The sequence below is a fragment of the Salvia miltiorrhiza genome, chromosome 7 (assembly GCF_028751815.1).
Source record: "Salvia miltiorrhiza cultivar Shanhuang (shh) chromosome 7, IMPLAD_Smil_shh, whole genome shotgun sequence".
In the NCBI taxonomy this organism is placed as follows: Eukaryota; Viridiplantae; Streptophyta; class Magnoliopsida; order Lamiales; family Lamiaceae; genus Salvia; species Salvia miltiorrhiza.
Window position 1 is genome coordinate 43272522 of NC_080393.1, and position 24048 is coordinate 43296569.

A 24048-nucleotide genomic window follows, 5' to 3' on the forward strand; every position below is an offset into this window, starting at 1 on the left:
GGTCAAACATCAAGCGGAAGCTCACATCAAAAGGTGTTAAGGAAATCATCATAAATGAATCCAAGGGTAAAATCGTCAACATCGTTATATCTTTTTGATTATCAGGAATTTCACGAACAAAAACAAAACAGGTATAGCTCATTTTTCATAATGAAGAATAATATGCAGAGTATCGCAGCAAAAGGCGAATCGAGTATATGTATGAAGACATATAACCGTAAGTGTATTGCTTGATTTTCAAAGGAAATTAAGTATCTTAAACATCAAACTCTATTTAACATAACTTCATATCAAAACTCTATCGACAAAACAGACATACGATAGAGAAAGAAAACGTCAACCCGAAACATTCTCCACCAGCACCGCACCATACTCCCCCTCCGCTTATCCTGCACGTTTAGAAATACATGCAGGGCGTGAGTACATAAATACTCAGTGGACATATCGCCGAAAAACAAAGCTGCTCATAGAGCTATAAATTGAACTTGCCACAATTCAGCAATACACAGGAATTATATCTTAAAAGAACCTATGCAAGCAGTTTTAACCATAAACATCATAATTAAGTGTCTGCAGACAAGTACTCGACATGTATGTACCACATCTACAACTCTTCATCATCATTAAGGTACTGAGAAGTAGGCCTCCTTCTCAAGCACCGTGACCGGCCGACCCGAAGACGGCTCACAGTCACCTCAGTGTACACTAGCCCTGGCAAGATAGCTATCAACTAACTGCCTAGGACCCGATCGTCTCATCTCAACTCATCAGTAGAGAGTAAACATACAAGCTCAACATTATCATAAAAATATTGGCAAGTCAATAATTCTCAAACATCATCATAATCTCAAAACATCAAAACATCTCATAATTTCATCATTATTTAAAACAGTTTAGAAAAGCTCTTAAACTGTATACTCAAAATAATGCCCACCTGAAGACCTTACTCAAAATCTCCCGTCAAAGTGGAGTTACTTACTTCCTTGCTCTTCTCGTGTCTTCAGGGATCATCACCATCATCGAAAGTTTATGTCATAAAATGAATCTCGATTAGAAACTCATTGGCTAACTCTCAAGCCTTAACTCATGCTCTATCTCATATTCTATCTCCTTACTCAACTCTATATAACTCTCCACTCATCTCACATCCTTAAGTTTAAGGATAGGTTTCAAGAAAATCATGGCTCTAAGTCTCGATTTATCTCTCATATAAGGTTCGTCTAATCTCATTCAAACACATAGGCCACAATCACATAAGGCAGATAAGAAATCACAAACAAACATCATCAAAACATGCTCTGTTCTAACACTGACCCAATTTCAAAATTTAAACTGTTCTGACTCCGACATCTCCTGGACTCGAGACTCATACCAAAAGAAAGGTCTACGAGTCTAGTTTCATTTAAAAAAAAGTAGAGTCGAAAACTGCAAGTGGTTTGAGAGATATGATGTTTTTACCATGATCTACCATTTCTGGCAGTTTTATGTAATCGAAAGTTACAATTTTTGAAAAATAGTAAACGTTGTCAAACTGGGCTCAACTTTGGTGTATATCTATCTAACACAATACGGTTGATACCATAAAAATTTGGAAAGCTAGATCACATAGGAAGCTACTGAAATGAATGACTTTTTCCCCTGTTTTCTGAAATTCTCGGTAATAATGCACAGTTTAGGTTTTGCATTTTAAAGAAATATCAAACGAAGTTGAAATGACTTGAAATTTTACCAGGGTACTCAAGACTCATGTAGGGACTCTCTATAAAACTTTCAAAGATATTTGACATCGACAAACCGTCGATCACAGTAGGTCAGTAAGGCCTACGAAATTTCTCCAAAATCTCATCTCAAACTCTTTATATGCTCAACTACATCAAAACGATCGAGCGATTCAAAAAAAATATACTCAACCTCGACTCTTCTCATCTCATATCATTCTCGAACATCAACTCAAAGCAAAAGCAAATCTCACTTTAACTCAATTAAATTCCCATGGCAAACCATAGCCAATATCCTCAACATATACTTATTTCATGCTCAAGATTATATACTTAAATGATTTCACACAATTAATCACATAGATTTATTAATCACCCTAGTTTTTATTAAACTAAAACTTTTGAAATACCACTTAATCATGTATAACCTATTGATCAAATCATAGATCTAACATCCTAGGTTACCAATTAGCACAAATCAACATCATAAAACAAGATCCCATATACATACACATATATGTCATCTTCTTCCTCAACTAATACTTTCATTTTTCACTTCTCAACCTCAAGCTTCAATCTCATCCATTATTAATCATCTAGATCTTCTCATAAACTCAAATCCATCATCATATAACTCAAGCCAAATCAAGAAAATAAACAACAAAATTCGTAGGGTTTCAAGCCCCTAATTTTTGAAAATTTCCTAGGAATAAGTTTGGTGATTTTCTAGCTCAATCATGATCATATACTCATTCATATATCATTAATATGATCAAATAAATAATCTAAGATCACTTACTCAAGGATTTAAAAGGTGATCAAGACTTTGCTCCAACTTTGATCTTAGCTCTAGCTTCTTGAATTTGATGAGATATGATAGTGTTTGATTGGATTGGATAGTGGATTATCTCATAGTAGTGTTTGATGAAGCTTCTCTAAGCTTTCTTCAATGGACATCAATGGAGGAAAAGAGAGTATAGAGAGAGAGAGGGGAGGCCGAGAATGGGGAAGAGAAGGGAGGGGGTGTGCGTGAGTTATTTGTAGAATTAGGATAATGACTTGCTCAAGAATTTAATCCCACTTGAATCAAAGTGTTATCCCAACATTTTCACTTTATAATAAAAGCTAATTAATGCATGTTCCCCTTAACTCCTACCTCCTAATCCACTTGCCATTTAAGATAATGAGCATGTGGTAAAAACAAAATATCTCAAGTGTAGTATTAGTGGAATTAATACACTCGATCTCGATCTCAGATACTCGATCTCAGCTCTGTCACCAGAGCAGAGCAGAGCTAAAAGACTCGGCCAGAGCAGAGCTAAAAAGCTCGCCAGAGCAGAGCTCACATCCAGAGCAGAGCTCGCAAGTCAGAGCAGAGCCCACATCCAGAGCAGAGCTCGCAAGTCAGAGCAGAGCTCACATCCAGAGCAGAGCTCGCAAGTCAGAGCAGAGCTCACATCCAGAGCAGAGCTTACAAGTCAGAGCAGAGCTGACTGACTCGGCAGAGCAGAGCTAACTGACTCACCAGAGCAGAGCTAACTGACTCGGCAGAGCAGAGCTCGGCTGACTCACCAGAGCAGAGCTAACTCGGCCAGAGCAGAGCTAACTGACTCGGCAGAGCAGAGCTCGATTTCAGCTCTGTCACCAGAGCAGAGCAGAGCTCGGCTCAACATCAACTCTGCTTCTAGAGCAGAGCTCGGTTTTCAGCTCTGCCTCCAGAGCAGAGCTCAGCTACGCCAGAGCTGCCACCATTTTAACGAAAGGAAAAGAATTTTTAACCTCATCAAAAAAATACAATAGCTCAAACTATTGGAATATCTCATCTCATCATAAACTTATTTATATATATCTCAGTAAAATATTTCTCATAAAAAAAAACTGATATGCAAAATAATAATAGTTGTATGCCATTTCCCGATTTAAAAATAATCTCGTTCTCCAAAATCTCGAAAATAATCCGTGTTAAGATAACACAAAACAAATCACACTCACATCATCATAAACAAATAGTCACGTAGAAAATCACTCAAACCATCTCAGATAAAACACGGATACAATTCTTATTAAAGCAATCAGCAATCATCTCTCAGATCGACTCTCCATTCTATAGGGTTTCTCACTTACTTATCTCAACTCTATTCTTCTTCAGATGTTCCTATTAGCAATAGGACAATTAATCTTACAGATACCTCTGTATCCGTCATCGGGAAAAATAAATTATGCTTTTTTTTATAATTCAATCAGCATCTCTATCTTCATCATTGATTCTATCAGACTCATATCTCCATCTAGAAGAATAACTCGTCTCATCAAAATAATGTAACTCTAATGCTCAATATTTCTATTTATCATCATAACTCCATCTCATCTTAATTATAATCTCATATCTCAGTACTGTAGTACTCTCTGTAGTGTCTCGACACTACTACTACTCATAAAAGTACGGGGTGTTACATCCTACCCCCCTTAAAAAAAATTCGTCCCGAAATTTTAGTTATTCATTTTCGGGAAAAAGCTCGGGATATTTCTCTTTCATCTTTTCTTCAAGTTCCCATGTTGCTTCCTCTTGCCCATGATGTCTCCATTGGATTTTCACCAAAGGAATTGACTTGTCTCTCAGCTGCTGGATCTTCCGATCCAGAATAGCATCGGGCCTCTTTTCGTAGCTCAAGTCCGACTCTAGGGACACTTCTGAATGACGTGTTTTGGATCAAACACGTATTTATTTAACTGTGAAACATGGAAAACGTTATGAACGTTCGCGAAGCTCGGAGGCAACGCAAGTCTATAGGCAACAGGGCCTACTTTCTTGAGTATATCGTATGGTCCAATATATCTCGGTTTGAGTTTTCCTCTGGATGGGGAAACTTTAAGAAAGACTTAGTTTCCCACATCAAAATGAATCTCTGTTCGCCTGGTGTCTGCATAAGACTTTTGGCGATCTTGTGCTTCTTTAATTCTCTGTTGAATCTGTCGCACAATGGCGATCATCTCTTCAATAGCTTCTGGTCCAAACACTTTTTCTCTCCCCAACGTCATCCCAAATAAAGCGGGGATCTATATTTTCGTCCATACAAGGTTTCGTATGGAGCCATGTTAATAGTCGATTGAAAACTGTTATTATAAGCAAACTCGATCAGGGCAAAACTTGCTCCCATTGACTTCCTCTATCTAACACAACAGTTCTAATCATGTCTTCTAAAACTTGTATAGTCCTTTCGGACTGTCCATCCGTCTGCGGATGAAAGGTTGTACTAAAATTCAGTTTAGTACCCAACTCTTTTTGCATGCTCGTCCAGAAACATAAAGTAAATCTGGAATCTCGATCCGATGTAATCGTCATCAGTACTCCGTGCAATCGCACTATCTCTCGGATATAAATCTGAGCTAACTTGTCAGATCCATAGGTAATCGGGATTGGTATAAAATGTACACTCTTTGTCCATCTATCTATGATTACCCAAATAGTTGTGTTTTCTCTTTTTGATTTTGGCAATCCAGTCACAATATCCATGGCTATATGATCCCCTTTCCACTCAGGAATTTCTAATGGGTGTAACTTGCCATGGGGTCATTGATGTAATGATTTCCCTTGCTGGCATGCCAAACTTCTCTCAACAAAGGCTGCTATCTCTCATTTCATTCCTTCCCACCAAAATCTCGTTTTTAAATCTTGGTACTTCTTTGTACCTCCTAGGTGTGCTGTGTAAGGGGTGTCATGAGCTTCACTCATGATTTCATTTTTCAGCTCTTCTCTATCAAGCACACACATTCTTCCATCAAATAATATGGCATTATCTGCCGCTTCTTGATAATTCTCCATCCTCTCGGTTCAAATCTTCATTCGTAACCTCTCCATCTTTCCATCATCTCTTTGAATTGTGATTATCCTTGACCGTAGGTCAGATGTAATGTTTAGTATAGAAATCACTATTTTCGTCGTTTGAGGTGGTATCACTACCTCAAATCTCAATCTCTCGAATTCTTTGATCAAGTTTTCTTCTTGCGTGAGGAAAAATCTTAACTCTCCTTGATTCTTTCTACTCAATGCATCAGCGACAACGTTAGTTTTTCCGGGGTGATAATTTTTCCCACAATCATAATCTTTCACCTACTCTAGCCATTTTCTCTATCGCATGTTTAGATCTTTTTGCTCAAAGAAGTATTTGAGACTTTTGTGATCGGTGTATATCTCACACCGTACTCCATAAAGATGGTGTCTCCAGATCTTCAAAGCATGCACTAGCTGCTAACTTTAAATCATGCGTCGGATAATTCATCTCATGCGGCTTGAGTTGCCGTGAGGCACTTGCAATAACTCTTCCATCTTGCATCAGTACACATCTTAGTCCATTTTTCAGCTCTGAAAAACTCAACTCACACTCGTTCGTCCACTCAAATTTAATTTCTTTATTTAGCAGGTGCGTCAATGGCTTAGTGATTTTCGAAAAGCCCTCAATAAATCTTCGGTAATACCCTGCTAATCCCAGAAAACTGCGGATTTCATGCGGTGTAGTCGGTGCTCTCCACTCCACCGCTTGAACTTTTGCTGGGTCTACTTCGATTCCTCTCGCAGAAACGATATGGCCAAGGAAATTGATTTCTTTAAGCCAAAACTCACATTTGCTGAACTTAGCATATAGCTTTTCAGCTCTCAATCTCTCTAACACGATTCTCAACTGCTCTTCGTGTTCTCGTTTACTCTTTGAGTAAATCAGAATGTCGTCTATGAATACTAACACGAACTTGTCCATGTATTTGTGAAAGACTCGGTTCATGAGATCCATGAACACTGCAGGGGCATTCGTCAATCCAAAAGGCATGACTATGAATTCATAGTGCCTGTATCTCGTACGAAATGTCGTCTTCGAAATATCTTCCGATCTTATCTTCAGCTGATGATACCCCGTTCTCAAGTCAATCTTTGAAAAAGTGCTCGCTTTTTGGAGTTGATCGAATAAATCATCGATCCGAGATAACGGATACTTATTCTTCAGTGTCACCTTATTCAACTCGCGGTAGTCAATGCATAACCTCAAACTACCGTCCCTCTTTTTAATAAAAAGAATTGGTGCTTTCCACGGGGAAACACTAGGTCGAATGAAGCCCAAATCTAGCAATTTTTGAAGTTGCAGCTTCACTCTTGCAACTCTGCCGGGGCCATTCTATATGGTGCCTTTGACGTCGGTGCGGCTCCGGGCTCAAGATCAAATGTAAACTCGAGCTATCGATCTGGGGTAATCCTGGTAAAGCTTCAGGAAAAATGTCTTTGTATTTTCGCATGACTGGTACGTCATCTATGTTTGTTTTGGACTCCTCACTCTGATTCAGGTATACAACATACGCGGTTGTATCCTTTCTCTGCAAAAGCTTTCGGCTTGAAGCGCCGAAATTATTGGCGGCTTTCTCCATTTTCTCTCAACGCCAATAAACGAAGTAGGCTCTTGGCCTGAAAAAAAAAATGAAACGATATTCGTCTCTCCTTGCATTGTATCGTCGCATGGTTCTCCTCTAACCAATCCATTCCCAAAATAATATCTATGTACCATATAGACATCATCCTTAGGTTTTTAGCCTTGAGCTTAATCGATTCTAGCTCGAATTCTAAGTCAGGACATACGAGTGAGACCGTAGTGGTTCTGCTAGATTTCTTCGATTCTTGTCCTGAGCCTTCTGCTTAAGCGCAACACTCTCTGATGATGGGATTGATTCGCCTGCGGGGCTGGCGGCTGCTTTCCTTACTGACGTGGTCGATAGGCAAGCTGCTGTCGCGATGGCGGCGGTAGCGGTAGGACTCCTTCCATCGCTTTGAGCTGCGGTTGGCACTAGTTTGGCCTTCCTCCGCCTCCACTTTGCTGGCGATTTGGACGCTGGTTGAGTAGTACCCGTCCCCTTGACAAGTGTAGCGGGTATTTTGTCCCATTTTCTTTTTCCTTCTTGCCCCCGTCCAGAAAATAGATTGCACGTTCGAGTGCTCTTAACTGTTTTGGGGTGCTGAGGCTTAAAACACTTTCTCTGGCTACATTGCCAGTTCTATCTCCAATGCTTTATTTAGTGTTTCAGTACACATAACCGCACTCCGACTCGTTACATCGTCTCGTACCTCTTATCTCAAACCTAATCGAAATAATTTTGACATCTTCTTGTTCATCTCGACTCGATATGTGGCATACCGAACCAAGTCGCGAAACTGACGTTCGCATTCAATTACAGTTTTATTTCTTATCTCATATCATCAACTTTATTTCCTTCTTCGATCGGTTTTTCTTTCTCGGCAAAAGTCTAAGGGGACATATTTCAGCCTTAGAATTAATTCCCATTGCTCACGAATTATAAGACTCTTACTCAACATCATATTATTTCCTTAGTTCTCATAACTCAACGTCAAAGACATATCTCATGTCTATCATCGTAACATCAGCTCAAAACTCTACTCAAACATAGAGACTCTCTGATCATCGTCGTATAGACATATAAGAAAATCTTCTCTTTCGAGAACTCTTACTAATTGCGGGGCATAACGGAAATAAAACATCCCGTACTACGACGACGATGCTACTTCTATACTAGTCGTCATCTCAGTCTATTATCGTGGAAAATGTCATCTGTTCTAATTTGTCATCTTGATCTCCTTAAATCTGCTATTGCCTGTTCTGGCTTAGCATTACTTCTTCTCATCCTCGAAATGGTTAGCTTTCTACATACTTGGCTAATATATGAAAATCCATAGTCGAACAGTTGTGCTCGTCTCGTAATAATATTCTACGACTGCTCCCATAACTCGTGTTTTCTTCCAAATACTCTTCTAGTTATGCCATCCTAGTTACCTAGACATTCCTAACTCTTGTCGGATGTGGTAGGGACTAGGATGTGATGAATAAAAATGTCTGATCTTGAACAAGACGAGCTCAAGTAATGGAATGATTCCATAATAGCCAGTGCTATCTCAAGGATAATGAAGAAGTTACAATCAAATGAAGATCAAAAGCTAGAATAGAAACTAAGATAAAAACTGAGATATAATATGATGGGAGTAAATCAATACTGGAAGTAGAAGCAATCCACTAGGTGGAAAATGAATAAATTGTCCACTGTTAAATCAAGGGGTAAGGATTTCCAATACAAATGACTCAGGCTCGAACACAGTGGATCTGGAAAAATTTCTCAATAGCAAATAGTTCATCTCATGTAGGAGTTCAAATGGATGCAGAAAAATTTTAAAAAAATGACCAAGCGGGATAGGAACTCAAAAAGTCTACTCTCATTATTACTCTTAGCGATGTTAAACGCGGTCCCGGTGAAAGTACCTCTATTACGAAGTACAATTGGTCAATAGTATCTATGCATCCCATGAGGTCTCCATAATACGTTCGCCCTATTAGGGTTGTGTCTATAAATCGCGATGAAATCTCTAAATTCTCATCTCAGTTCTCTATATCTCAACTCAATTCTATATTTCTCATATAGAATTCTCATAGTTCTCGTTATCTCTATCGTTTATCTAACATCATGCATCAAAATATCAATCTCAAAACTATGATGTGACATAAAGCTTTCTAGTCATCACTGTCATCTCTATATCATAGGAAAAAATTGCCTCTCTTTTGAGGTCTTACACAAAAGCGAAGGTTCTCTGTGTACAAAACGCCCTATACTATAATGATGCTCTCGCTATGCAAGCATCATAGGGACTAAGCGTCATATATGTTCTATACTATGCTTCTAGCTATGTACATCGGCTATGCATTACTATATATATATACATATACATCTCTAGATAGTCTCGGTCGTCATCTATCAATCTCCTATCTCGTCATCACCTGATATCCTACTCCTAACATCATCAGTCGGAGCATCCTTACTCGGCTCCGACTCTTCCTCCTCACACTCGTCTATGATCCGATACGCGCTATCGTCGCTCGGCTCATCCTCGACATCCGTATCATACATCGGATAGTAAATCGGCACCTCAGGAATAGAAACCTATGTCTCGGTGCCGTCGTCCGCAACTTGATGCCATAAAGGCTGGGTTCGCCCGCGTCCAACTGTCATATCCGGAGTCTCCTCGTCCGGATCCTCCTCATCGCTGTCTGACCTCGCAGGTCGAGATCCTCCCTCTTGGGCGCCTCGATAAGGTGCATAGTGGAGCTGGTGCGTGTAAGGCTGTAAAGCCAAAACGTCGGAATTTAGCACTGGGGCAACTCTCAAATCGGATGGCCCCGATACTCGCTGAATCTGAGGCTCTGTAAAACCAATCGGCGGTGCTGACCTGATAGGTAGCACTAGTAAAGGTGCCGTCACCGGGGTCAACTCCCATAATGGTAAGTCGGCGCTAGGATATGTGATCATCGCCAAATACGAAAACGGATCGTGCTCCACAACCGGTGAATACGTCTCGAAAACTATCGGATCTGAAACAGTCTGCTCAGGTATAATCGGCATCGGCTCACTAGGGGGTGGTGGTGCAACCGGGTAAGGCTCATCTGGCAGTGGGGGTGCAACCACTAACTCTCCACCCTGGACTGGCCCAGCGGGCACTTCGTACGGCGGTGCAGGGGAATCGCCGAATGCAAAATAACGATGGCCGAGCGTCGCGATTAAACCGCTAATGTCACCATACCTCACTCTTCCCAACCACGTAGTGCCCACGAATAGGGGGACGAATGTTGTCGCCCAAACTCCCCACGTGGGTGGTAACCGCGGAATTAGAAGATCGATAGCTTCCGCTCCGTCGATTCCGTAGGGAGTAACCCTCTACCTGCGTCGATGGTAATGCGCTAGAAACTCTCCTAGCGTATTGTCCTCATCTGGCTCATACTCTCTAAACCAGCGTTCCGTTGCTTCTTCAACAATACGCTGCATCCTGAGAACAAAAATATCGTGTTTCTCAAAAGTGGATACGAAACTTACTTGGTATTCCACCACAATCATCAACATACTCTCTCTCATTTGGTCCGGTGGAGCAACGGCTATACTAGCCTCAACATGACTCCCAAATATTCCTCAACTCATGGTTCTCATCATGCTCAGATAGTTCCGCCATCAAACATCACATAACTCATTAGTGAGTCAACTCAAAACTCAGCATGAAAACGGAAAAGAAAACATCAAAAGCTCTTACCTCGATAAGTCGGAGGAGATGGGGTGCTGGGGTTCTGTTTCGACCGACTCTCAAACCAGTCTAAGAACTCAAATTAGACTAGTACTCAACTCATAAATAAGAGCAAATAAAAGCTCAACTCAATCAAGCATTTAACTCAGAGCAGACGACCTGCTCTGATACCACTCTGTCGCAGCCTGATTCCGACACTAGTAATAGCGGGGATCGAGTATCGATACGACTATTTTAAAGGAATAAAAGACAAGATGTATAGGTCAAACATCAAGCGGAAGCTCACATCAAAAGGTGTTAAGGAAATCATTATAAATGAATCCAAGGGTAAAATCGTCAACATCGTTATATCTTTTTGATTATCAGGAATTTCACGAACAAAAACAAAACGGGTATAGCTCATTTTTCATAATGAAGAATAATATGCAGAGTATCGCAGCAAAAGGCGAATCGAGTATATGTATGAAGACATATAACCGTGAGTGTATTGCTTGATTTTCAAATGAAATTAAGTATCTTAAACATCAAACTCGATTTAACATAACTTCATATCAAAACTCTATCGACAAAACAGACATACGATAGAGAAAGAAAACGTCAACCCGAAACATTCTCCACCAGCACCGCACCATACTCCCCCTCCGCTTATCCTGCACGTTTAGAAATACATGCAGGGCGTGAGTACATAAATACTCAGTGGACATATCGCCGAAAAACAAAGCTGCTCATAGAGCTATAAATTGAACTTGCCACAATTCAGCAATACACAGGAATTATATCTTAAAAGAACCTATGCAAGCAGTTTTAACCATAAACATCATAATTAAGTGTCTGCAGACAAGTACTCGACATGTATGTACCACATCTACAACTCTTCATCATCATTAAGGTACTGAGAAGTAGGCCTCCTTCTCAAGCACCGTGACCGGCCGACCCGAAGACGGCTCACAGTCACCTCAGTGTACACTAGCCCTGGCAAGATAGCTATCAACTAACTGCCTAGGACCCGATCGTCTCATCTCAACTCATCAGTAGAGAGTAAACATACAAGCTCAACATTATCATAAAAATATTGGCAAGTCAATAATTCTCAAACATCATCATAATCTCAAAACATCAAAACATCTCATAATTTCATCATTATTTAAAACAGTTTAGAAAAGCTCTTAAACTGTATACTCAAAATAATGCCCACCTGAAGACCTTACTCAAAATCTCCCGTCAAAGTGGAGTTACTTACTTCCTTGCTCTTCTCGTGTCTTCAGGGATCATCACCATCATCGAAAGTTTATGTCATAAAATGAATCTCGATTAGAAACTCATTGGCTAACTCTCAAGCCTTAACTCATGCTCTATCTCATATTCTATCTCCTTACTCAACTCTATATAACTCTCCACTCATCTCACATCCTTAAGTTTAAGGATAGGTTTCAAGAAAATCATGGCTCTAAGTCTCGATTTATCTCTCATATAAGGTTCGTCTAATCTCATTCAAACACATAGGCCACAATCACATAAGGCACATAAGAAATCACAAACAAACATCATCAAAACATGCTCTGTTTTTACACTGACCCAATTTCAAAATTTAAAATGTTCTGACTCCGACATCTCCTGGACTTGAGACTCATACCAAAAGAAAGGTCTACGAGTCTAGTTTCATTTAAAAAAAAGTAGAGTCGAAAACTCCAAGTGGTTTGAGAGATATCACGTTTTTACCATGATCTACCATTTCTGGCAGTTTTATGTAACCGAAAGTTACAATTTTTGAAAAATAGTAAACGTTGTCAAACTGGGCTCAACTTTGGTGTATATCTAGCTAACACAATAAGGTTGATACCATAAAACTTTGGAAAGCTAGATCACATAGGAAGCTACTGAAATGAATGACTTTTTCCCCTGTTTTCTGAAATTCTCGGTAATAATGCACAGTTTAGGTTTTGCATTTTAAAGAAATATCAAACGAAGTTGAAATGACTTGAAATTTTACCAGGGTACTCAAGACTCATGTAGGGACTTTCTATAAAACTTTCAAAGATATTTGACATCGACAAACCGTCGATCACAGTAGGTCAGTAAGGCCTACGAAATTTCTCCAAAATCTCATCTCAAACTCTTTATATGCTCAACTACATCAAAACGATCGAGCGATTCAAAAAAATATACTCAACCTCGACTCTTCTCATCTCATATCATTCTCGAACATCAACTCAAAGCAAAAGCAAATCTCACTTTAACTCAATTAAATTCCCATGGCAAACCATAGCCAATATCCTCAACATATACTTATTTCATGCTCAAGATTATATACTTAAATGATTTCACACAATTAATCACATAGATTTATTAATCACCCTAGTTTTTATTAAACTAAAACTTTTGAAATACCACTTAATCATGTATAACCTATTGATCAAATCATAGATCTAACATCCTAGGTTACCAATTAGCACAAATCAACATCATAAAACAAGATCCCATATAGATACACATATATGTCATCTTCTTCCTCAACTAACACTTTCATTTTTCACTTCTCAACCTCAAGCTTCAATCTCATCCATTATTAATCATCTAGATCTTCTCATAAACTCAAATCCATCATCATATAACTCAAGCCAAATCAAGAAAATAAACAACAAAATTCGTAGGGTTTCAAGCCCCTAATTTTCGAAAATTTCCTAGGAATAAGTTTGGTGATTTTCTAGCTCAATCATGATCATATACTCATTCATATATCATTAATATGATCAAATAAATAATCTAAGATCACTTACTCAAGGATTTAAAAGGTGATCAAGACTTTGCTCCAACTTTGATCTTAGCTCTAGCTTCTTGAATTTGATGAGATATGATAGTGTTTGATTGGATTGGATGGTGGATTATCTCATAGTAGTGTTTGATGAAGCTTCTCTAAGCTTTCTTCAATGGACATCAATGGAGGAAAAGAGAGTATAGAGAGAGAGAGGGGAGGCCGAGAATGGGGAAGAGAAGGGAGGGGGTGTGCGTGAGTTATTTGTAGAATTAGGATAATGACTTGCTCAAGAATTTAATCCCACTTGAATCAAAGTGTTATCCCAACATTTTCACTTTATAATAAAAGCTAATTAATGCATGTTCCCCTTAACTCCTACCTCCTAATCCACTTGCCATTTAAGATAATGAGCATGTGGTAAAAACAAAATATCTCAAGTGTAGTATTAGTGGAATTAATACACTCGATCTCGATCTCAGATACTCGATCTCAGCTCTGTCACCAGAGCAGAGCAGAGCTAAAAGACTCGGCCAGAGCAGAGCTAAAAAGCTCGCCAGAGCAGAGCTCACATCCAGAGCAGAGCTCACATCCAGAGCAGAGCTCGCAAGTCAGAGCAGAGCCCACATCCAGAGCAGAGCTCGCAAGTCAGAGCAGAGCTCACATCCAAAGCAGAGCTCGCAAGTCAGAGCAGAGCTCACATCCAGAGCAGAGCTTACAAGTCAGAGCAGAGCTGACTGACTCGACAGAGCAGAGCTAACTGACTCACCAGAGCAGAGCTAACTGACTAGGCAGAGCAGAGCTCGGCTGACTCACCAGAGCAGAGCTAACTCGGCCAGAGCAGAGCTCGATTTCAGCTCTGTCACCAGAGCAGAGCAGAGCTCGGCTCAACATCAACTCTGCTTCCAGAGCAGAGCTCGGTTTTCAGCTCTGCCTCCAGAGCAGAGCTCAGCTACGCCAGAGGTGCCACCATTTTAACGAAAGGAAAAGAATTTTTAACCTAATCAAAAAAATACAATAGCTCAAACTATTGGAATATCTCATCTCATCATAAACTTATTTATATATATCTCAGTAAAATATTTCTCATAAAATAAAACTGATATGCAAAATAATAATAGTTGTATGCCATTTCCCGATTTAAAAATAATCTCGTTCTCCAAAATCTCGAAAATAATCCGTGTTAAGATAACACAAAACAAATCACACTCACATCATCATAAACAAATAGTCACGTAGAAAATCACTCAAACCATCTCAGATAAAACACGGATACAATTGTTATTAAAGCAATCAGCAATCATCTCTCAGATCGACTCTCCCTTCTATAGGGTTTCTCTCTCAGATACCTCTGTATCCGTCATCGGGAAAAATAAATTATGCTTTTTTTTTTTAATTCAATCAGCATCTCTATCTTCATCATTGATTCTATCAGACTCATATCTCCATCTAGAAGAATAACTCGTCTCATCAAAATAATGTAACTCTAATGCTCAATATTTCTATTTATCATCATAACTCCATCTCATCTTAATTATAATCTCATATCTCAGTACCGTAGTACTCTCTGTAGTGTCTCGACACTACTACTACTCATAAAAGTACGGGGTGTTACAAATGTACTTAGTGGGCTAACATTTTATAAACATTTCATAAATCATAAGAGCAGTTTATCCAATTATACTTGACATGACTTAGAAGGTTTTAAATTGAAATAACTTCTAAGCATGTTAAAATATTTTATTATATTGCGCTCAATTGTCATACTCCCTTTCCGTTACTCGCTATGATCCCGAACCTTTTAGCCACCGACTGTTCCATTTCTCCTGCTTACTTGAACTGAGGGCGTAACCCAGTCAAGTTCCCATTTGGGACCCAATGCTCCGGAACACATCCGGTCGAGCACCCTTATAATGCCTCATACATGATTAGTGCCCGAATGAAGATCAACCCACCAAGTCAGCTAATAGGTATACACAATTCTCAAATAACGTGTTAGGTCAAGAGAGAACCTCGATCGATTAACTTATGCGAGCTTTAAACAGAGCAGAGTGCACAAAAATATTTTATCGGATAAACAGTTTTCATTTCATTGAAACATTTAAGCTCAATAGCTAAATCATAATTTGTAAAATAAGCCCACCTGTATAGGCAATGACTGTCGTTTATTCTTAACTCTGAATCGGTATAGCAGTGCTAGTCCTCACGATCAACAAAGCCTACAAGAAATCTATAATCTTAATAGGTCTCCTGAATCTAATCTTAAGTCATAGTGAAGTGCTTATCATCCTATGATTCACTTAGCCGGGTTTTCAAAATTTAATAAATAATAATTGGAAACTAACTCTTGAGCTAAGGACACCAACAATATCCTTACTCGATTTTCTTAATAATTGGATTAATAATAAAGTCAATTTAATCATAAATGATTTTATGCAAAAATTTTGATGCAAATTTCTTTCATGCTTTGAAACGTATAATAAATAAATATATATAACATCTGCACATAATAAATATTATTATGCAATTTATTCTAAAAAAATAATTAGTCAAACTGAGTAAGTTTAATTAATAAAATAAGTACTCCAAACTTAAATGTATAATTTGGGCCATATTAAATTAAAATTGCAGCCCAATTCCTCTTTAAAATTAAATCTGTCAACTAAATAAATAAGGGAGCCCAAGCCCAACGCTCTCAGCCCAATTAATTAAATGAAAAAGAAAATCGGGCCCAGCCCTAATAATAAAAACAGGCCCAACATCTGCCCTAAACATCCTACCTCCCTCAGACGCACATCACCTATCTCTCTCACATTTCACAAATTCCGCCCCCTTCTCCCTCAGAATCTGCCGCCGCGGCAGCTCGCCGGAGCAACGGCGACAGCCGCTGACACCCTCGCTCATCTCTCTCCCTCTCGAGCTCCGGCGGTGCAGCAGCGACACGCCGCCGCTCCGCCTCCCATCTCTCGTTCTCTGCCCAACAGAACCCGGCGGAAATGGCTTCCACGCTGCCTCCGGCTTCCTCCGACGAAGACCGAAGAACTGCCATCTCTCTTGTCTTTCCCCTTCTCTATAAAGCCCGGCGGCCGCAGCAGCTTAGCCACCGCCGCCTGATTTTCCCTGAATCACCGACTCCCTCGACTCTCTCTCTGTAAAACTCCGGCGACCGCAGGCAGTGGCTTCACGCCACCACCGACGTGCTCTAGCTCCTGCCTTCCTCTCCCCCTTCATTCTCTCTCCACCTCCTCAATCAGTGGCAGACCGCCACCACTACCATCATTTTCTTCCGTCGGACGAACAGCAGCGCCGTGCCACCGCCGTCGACGCCACAACAGTCACCACCTGCTTCTCCACTGACTCCCTCTATTCTCCGGCCAACGACTGCGAGAAGCCGCCGCTGCCCTCTCTCTAGACTCAAATCACACAGCAAGCAACACCAACAACACAAGTTCGAATTTTTACAATTATATTATAAGTCTTGTTCAAATTTCTTTTAGATGTATGTAATATCAATCCATGTATTTATCTATGTCACAGTTCTTAAATTCTTTGTTTATGAAATCATGTTGGCAATTGAAAGAAGCTTGAAGTAAATGGTTTAAAGGTAGAAAGAAAATAGAATAAATGAGTGGAATGGTAACAATAATCATTACTTTTATTGAGTGATTGGTTTAACAATGGAAATGAATCATTAGTATGAGATCCCTTTCTTTTGTTTAACAAATTATGTGATTGGATTATCCTCAAGTAAGGGTAATGGTTAACTCATTATCCAAACCAAACAAGTAATGGATTCAATTAATTGAATCTCTTTCCAACCTCTAAAAATACCTCAAGTGAGGGTAATGGTTAACTCATTATCCAAATCAAACAACAAGTAATAGATTCAATTAATTGAATCTCTTTCCAACCTTTAAAAACACCCAACCAAACGTGAGTTTAATGTGAATCTGGTTTAGTGCTTTCCGCCAGAAGATGTTTGATGGGTTATGCTTAGTGGTTTCTCTGCGTATGGAAGAGATGTGATTAGTAAAGAATGTGGAAGTTGAAGTTTGAATAGAGAAGAGAAACTCTTTATCGGTGGAGAAGAAGTCTTGGTGCAGGGCAAGAAAAAAAAGAATAAGGAAGGATACTTTAAGGAGCAAGGATGAATAGTTGAAAGTACATTATGCAGTAGCAAGGTATGGATGAAGCATAGGTGAATAGAGTGGCTGAGGGAGCATGGCGTGCTGGTCGAGTTCTTTTGCTGCTGTACTTGGCAATGGTGACAACAGCAACGGGGTTGTGGATTGGGCTTATCATGGAAGTTTATTGGGCTCATTTGGAAAAACAATAAAAATGGTTCTTGGGCTAGTTTATTTATCAAAATTGTTCATGACTACAAGACCCAAATATGACTTATTAAAACCCAACACATTCAAATGATTAAAGTCTAACATAGACTTTAATTTAAATCATGTAGTATTAAAATAATATTAGCATATAGAATTAATCACATATTCATATATTTAAATTTATGCAATGCACAAAATTTCAAAAGACTAAATTTTTATAAAGGCTTTTGAAAATAATTTTTGTTGGAATTTAAAATATAAATCATTTTTCATTTTTCCGGCGTAAATCATCCTAATTTAAGTTTAAAATAATTCTAAACTTAATATAAATGGGTGGGGTATTACAGGAAATGCATTAATTTGAATGTAAAATTCCCACAATCCACAACTACTAAAATTTTTCTATACAAAAATATTTCTTAACAAGCTCGAAGCTATGAGTTTCAGCGTAATAAAATCTACTAAAACGTTGTCTTGAACAAGATTATGAGTGCATAGAGAAGAATTTGCAATCTATGTAGATAATCGGATAAGAATTATCCTTCAAGTAGAACACTTTTGCCATGGACAGATGATGTCAATTTCTTCACCTTTCCTTTTAGGTCCACATTACTCAGATATCTCTCGTGATCACCACCCAAAAATGGCAGCACCTCGACCACCAATTTCTGGAACAAGTTTTGTTTGAAGCCCTCTTTAAGTTCATATCTTCAAAATTCACAATGTTACCTTTTAGGATCCAGCAAGACACAGCAGAGTCCTTGATTCCTGCAGTGTGATGAAGAATTTCGAGTAGACTTATCGTTTCCAGAGATAGTGTTTGGCTATCACACTCCACAGCTTCTTCACCTAGCTGATCTAGTAAATGATCATCAAGCGACATGGAATACCTATCACACGAGCTAATATTAGCAAGTACATCCTGTATAAAACTAACATTGCAAATCAATCAACTTAACAAAGGGTAGTTTCAAAATATGATCAAATAAGATAGATTCTTGCATGTACCTTAGAGTAGCATATGGTTTTCTTGTAAGCATATAATGGATATAGGTCACGATTAATACAAAAACTACACAAGTAAGATAAGAAGTCACGGTGCTTCATCACAACAATCTTCTAAATGGACTTTACTTGAAATAACACAATTTAAAGAATAAAAATTTGAATATCATGCTACAAGATAGAAAAGAAACCTTACAAGTGCAATCAATCTTGCATGCCGCGTATCGTTTCTAACCGTAATATTGCATGCCGTGTATCGTTTCCCTTGAAAGCAACACACCGCAGGAACTGCTGCCTTAAGAATACACAATTCTGGAACATAACTTTCATCGAGCAGTTGGCAGGGAGAATTGCGTCAATAGAAGCAGCAGTGAGCAGAACAAGAAATTTGATACATAATAGAACTATGGATGTGGGAAGAACGAATGATTTCAGTCCAGGGGACAAAGAGAGGATATCCATCGAAAAGCATTCCTTCTTTTCCGAACGATGAAGATCTTCTTAAAAAAAAAAAAGATTTGATTTTGTAGGTGAAGCCAAGCCATAATTGTTGAGCCGTGTATATATCTATTTTGTGTATCAAATTAGAATATTATCAAAACTACATAGTTTTGACAGTGAGACACCATTTGTGGGATAGAGGATCTGAACCGTTTGGGAAAATATATATTTTGAAAGAAGAGAGAAAGAATCTTAGTCCCCTTGAATTCGTTTCATCGAACGCACAAGATTCACGCCGATATAATCACTATTTTCGTAAGTTTAATTGAATCTCCTACCATATACATTAATTACCTTAATTAAATAAAATCAAATCGAATTTGATATTCGATCTGCAGAATGAAGGCAACAATACTTGTGAATAGTTAGATGAACGTACAAAATATTTTTGTTGAACTCTTCATGTATTTTATATATTCATCTGAACATTGATATATATGCGATGAAAATTTACAGTGAACATTGATATAGTTAGATGAGCATACAAAATATTTTTGTTGAACCCTCAATGTATTTTATAAACTCAGCTGAACATTGATATACATGCTATGAAAATTTACAGTGAAGACATCCCTAGAGCGTATCCCTCCTCATTCTCGATGTTGGCCCAAATAAACCCCCACAGTCAATAGAAATGACACATTTAAACCCAGCCTCTTAACGGCCATCTAACGCTGTTCACAGAAATTTTTAATTTTTTTTATCTTCTCGTCCTCGCCGCCGCGGCAGCGCCTCCACTTTCGCCGCCAGCGTTGCTCGTGTTGGGAACTTAATGGAATATCCTAATCCTTGTTTTGATGATACCAAAATCCATAGGCTTTAATTGTAATAGACTAGAACTGTTCGAACTCAAGTGTTAGAGTTTCTTTCTAGTTTAGTTTGCTGTTCTGAAGACTGAAGACTGAAGACTGAAGGACGAAGGACTGAAGACTGAAGTTACCAACTGAAGTATTAGTTGAAGAACCAGTCCAGAACTGATTACTTAATGCGTGCCACGTGGATACAGCGAACTGATACTAAAGTCAAGTATCAGTTAAACATTCTTCCACGGACTGAACCTCCAACGTTCAAAGGAAGCCACGTGCTCCAAAAGTACAGCCGCATTAAATGCAGAGATCTCAGGATCCTCCTTTCTCTGCAGAGGTCATTCCTATTTGGTGGCTACTTTATCAGAGACGTCGCATCTCATGCTCTTCAACATAGCCGTTCTCACCAAACAAGGAACCTCGAAGATTGAAGCTTCAACCCATATTCAAAAAGCTCTCCAACGGAAGAAATCTTGAAGACGTTCTCCGCCAACGGATCTATTCAAGACCTCTCCCGAGGATCACTTCAATCTTCACCGATTCAACAACATAAGCTGAAACTCTGCCAAAATTGTTTCTCAGCCAAAAGCTTAACCTCTCCAAAGCTTGAATCGAAGAAGAGAATATCAAAGCTAAAAATCAGTCACTGCTGATTACATACATTCTCTTGACCTTAGGCAAACCCCTGTTTACCCAGAGCCTAGGTCAAAACTAACTCCAAAGAACTTGTTCTTTGAACTTTAGTTGGCAAGATTTCAAACCTCTATTCGACCGATAGAATCGAGTGTTTGAGTTGAAAAGAAGTTCAGGAAGGTACTCTGACTCCGTGAGATCCTAGTGCCAGTTCGTGCTAGGAGTGAGAAATCCAACGCAAGTGAAGTGTTGGTACTGAAGATTGGATCTTCAGTTGATTCGGTGGTGTACACCCGGCTAAGCACACAGTTTCGGTTTGTAGTGCACCCGGCTAAGCACTTGCGGAGTAAAGTTTTTGGTCTGATCAATCGACCGTGAATGTAGGAAGTATTTTCCCAACCACGTAAAAATCTCTGTGTTATTTACAGCTTTCAGTTTTACATTCCTACTTGTGCTCTTACATTTGATAAACTGAATACTGATTAAAAGCAAACAGAAACCTAAGACTAACATCGTGCTCAACACAGGCTATTTCGTAACAAAGTATTTCCGCTGCCTATGTTATCAGTCTGACTGATCTATCCTCCGATAGTCAGGAAAACTTGTAACATCTCTATTTTAGCAAACTCGACTGAAGCGTTAACGTGCATCAGTTAAGTTCCAGTGACTTAACTGATAACTCATTACTGAAGAGTATTTCAGTACAGTCGTCAACCCTATTTGGTCAAAACTCTTTTCTGTAAACAGGCGTCTAAGTTTGCGTGTAAAGTTTCGTTTTGATCTCTATCTTGAGATCCCTCTGAATTTTTGAATAAAAATAGCCTATAGGTGTATTCCCCCCCCCGGACCTAACAATTGGTATCAGAGCAGGTTGTTCGCAAGAACAATTCTGTTTCTGATTAGGTTCTAATTGAACTAGATCGTTTTTCTCAAAGGTCTCGAAAAACTTTTCTCTTTCTAAAGGTGCTTGCTATTTGCTCTATCTGTTGTTACCTGTTCTCTTTTTTTTGATGGAGACTAACCACAGTAGATTATCCTGTCAACCTATATTTAGTATTGAAAAATACGACATATGGAAGTTCAGCTTGAAAGCTTCCTCATCGTCCAACATTGCCAAATGTGGGAAGTCATCACCAACGGACCAATTATCATCACCAAAATAGTCAAACGAGTTCCCGTTGACCCAGCTCGGGATCCATACGATGAGGTCCAGATCAAGAAGAAAGCATACTTCTCCACTGAAGAAAGGAAGCAAGATGAGCTAGACAACCTCGCCAAAAGTATCATCTCTGGCACAGTTCTAGACAAGCATGTCACCAAGATCATCAAGTGCAGAATTGCAAAGGAGATGTGGGACATTTTTGAAATAATGTGCGTAGGATCCGAGGAAATCAAGGAGAACAAGCTGTCCATAGCTTGTCGGAAGTTCGACTCCTTCCTCATGCTCAAGAATGAATCTATCGACGAGATGGAACTCAGATTCAATCAAATCCTGAATGAAGTTTGATCACTATTTTTATAGCAACAATAACTGCAACTGAACAGTGTAATTGTAGTACGAAAACAGCAAGCAGAGTATCGTATCCACAGAGACTGTAAAACGAAATTACTCTATCTACTTCCTTAACAGACTCTCACAGTATGCAAGTAAACAATTATGAAGGTGAATTACGAACTAAATTTAACCAAATTAAAATTAAAGAGCATATAAATAACAATTACTTAACTCAAATGTAAGGAAAACTCTGACCCTAGGGATGTACTTTCACTAATCAACTACATGCATTTAACCTATTGATTCAATTACCAATTTTAATCAAACCCTGATGAAAGATCACTATATTATTCACAAGCGTCTCTAACGACCACCTATGAACGTAGATTAATAAATCCCTTTTCGCATTCAAGACTCCAAGGAATAAATTAACTCCAAATAGCACATAAAGAATAGCTTCCTATAGCTTCACCTATCGCATTCAAGACTCAAGGTTAACACTATATCATGCATTCCTGAATCGGCTGAACAATTATCGCATTCAAGACTCAAACTGAACAGCTAGACATGTAAATCATTGATCAGATAATTCACAAGAGAACAGGCACCAGGAATCATGAATCACAAGTTGGAAGGCAAATTGATATCAATAAATCAAAAACACATAATTAATTAGCTATGTACAAACCCTAGGTTCAGATTAAAAGACTAGCCAGACATAATAAAATCAAACATAAACATAATTAAATTGAAAGCAATTGTAAAAACAAATTGTATAAAACCGAATTAAAACGATTGTAGCGGCTTGAATCTTCAATCTTGATCCAAGCCTTGAAAACTGGAAAGCTAAAAAGTTCTAAAGCTATAAAACTGAAATATGAATATTGGAAACTGAAAAACTAAAGCTGGGAACCCTAGATAGGTTAAAAGAGGACCTATTTATAGTCTTAGGGTGAAAAACCAAGTTCTAAACCGAAAATAACTTGAAAAATCGTAAAAACGCGGAAAAATGAAAACACGCCTAAAAACGGCGACCCGTTCGGCGATCGCCGAACTGGTCGCCGAATTCAGGGCTTTTTTTTCATGAAAACGGCGACCGCCGTTTTTTCCACCATAGGCCAATTTTCAGTCAGGGTTTTCGGCGACCTGGCCGGCGATCGCCGTTTTGGTCGCCGAATTCACCCTTTAAAACTCCAAAATTCGGCGGTCAACGCCCTTTGACCGCCGAGTTGCTCCTTTTCCGTCCCGACTCCAGAATCTTCATCTTTTCTCGATTTTTGGGCTCGATTCTCTCAAAACTCTTCTCTTCAACATGTTCCTTACACTCCATGCTCCAATATCACTCAATTCTGCATCCAAACAGTCAAAACTACACCCAACCGTGAAATCACGAAATAATAGTCAATAAACTCTAAACGATAATGAAACGGGTGTAAAATCGACTTAAACTACAGAATATAAACCATAAAAACCATGCAAAATGAGTGTTTATCAACTCCCCCAAACTTAAGATGTTGCTCGTCCTCGAACAACGAGAAGAACAAAACAATAAACACGAATGGGTAAGATGATTGGATCATCGATGCCTCAGAAAAATAAAACTTTTGAATTCCCTCAAATTCTCAACACATGAACACAATAATCACCAACAAGCATAATCAATGACAAATTCAACCTTGACCTTCCAACAAT

General features: G+C 38.9%; 2 long non-coding RNA genes across 2 annotated transcripts; both read right to left on the bottom strand.

The window, feature by feature from the left end:
* Positions 1–224: 224 nt before the first annotated feature.
* Positions 225–2705, bottom strand: LOC130991185 (uncharacterized). The gene is made up of 3 exons (XR_009091095.1): positions 2518–2705; positions 935–998; positions 225–389 (listed from the first exon to the last, which is right to left on the bottom strand). It is a non-coding gene; the product is annotated as an uncharacterized LOC130991185 (long non-coding RNA).
* An 8598-nt stretch (positions 2706–11303) lies between these two features.
* Positions 11304–13851, bottom strand: LOC130996254 (uncharacterized). The gene is made up of 3 exons (XR_009092464.1): positions 13608–13851; positions 12026–12089; positions 11304–11480 (listed from the first exon to the last, which is right to left on the bottom strand). It is a non-coding gene; the product is annotated as an uncharacterized LOC130996254 (long non-coding RNA).
* Positions 13852–24048: the final 10197 nt, after the last annotated feature.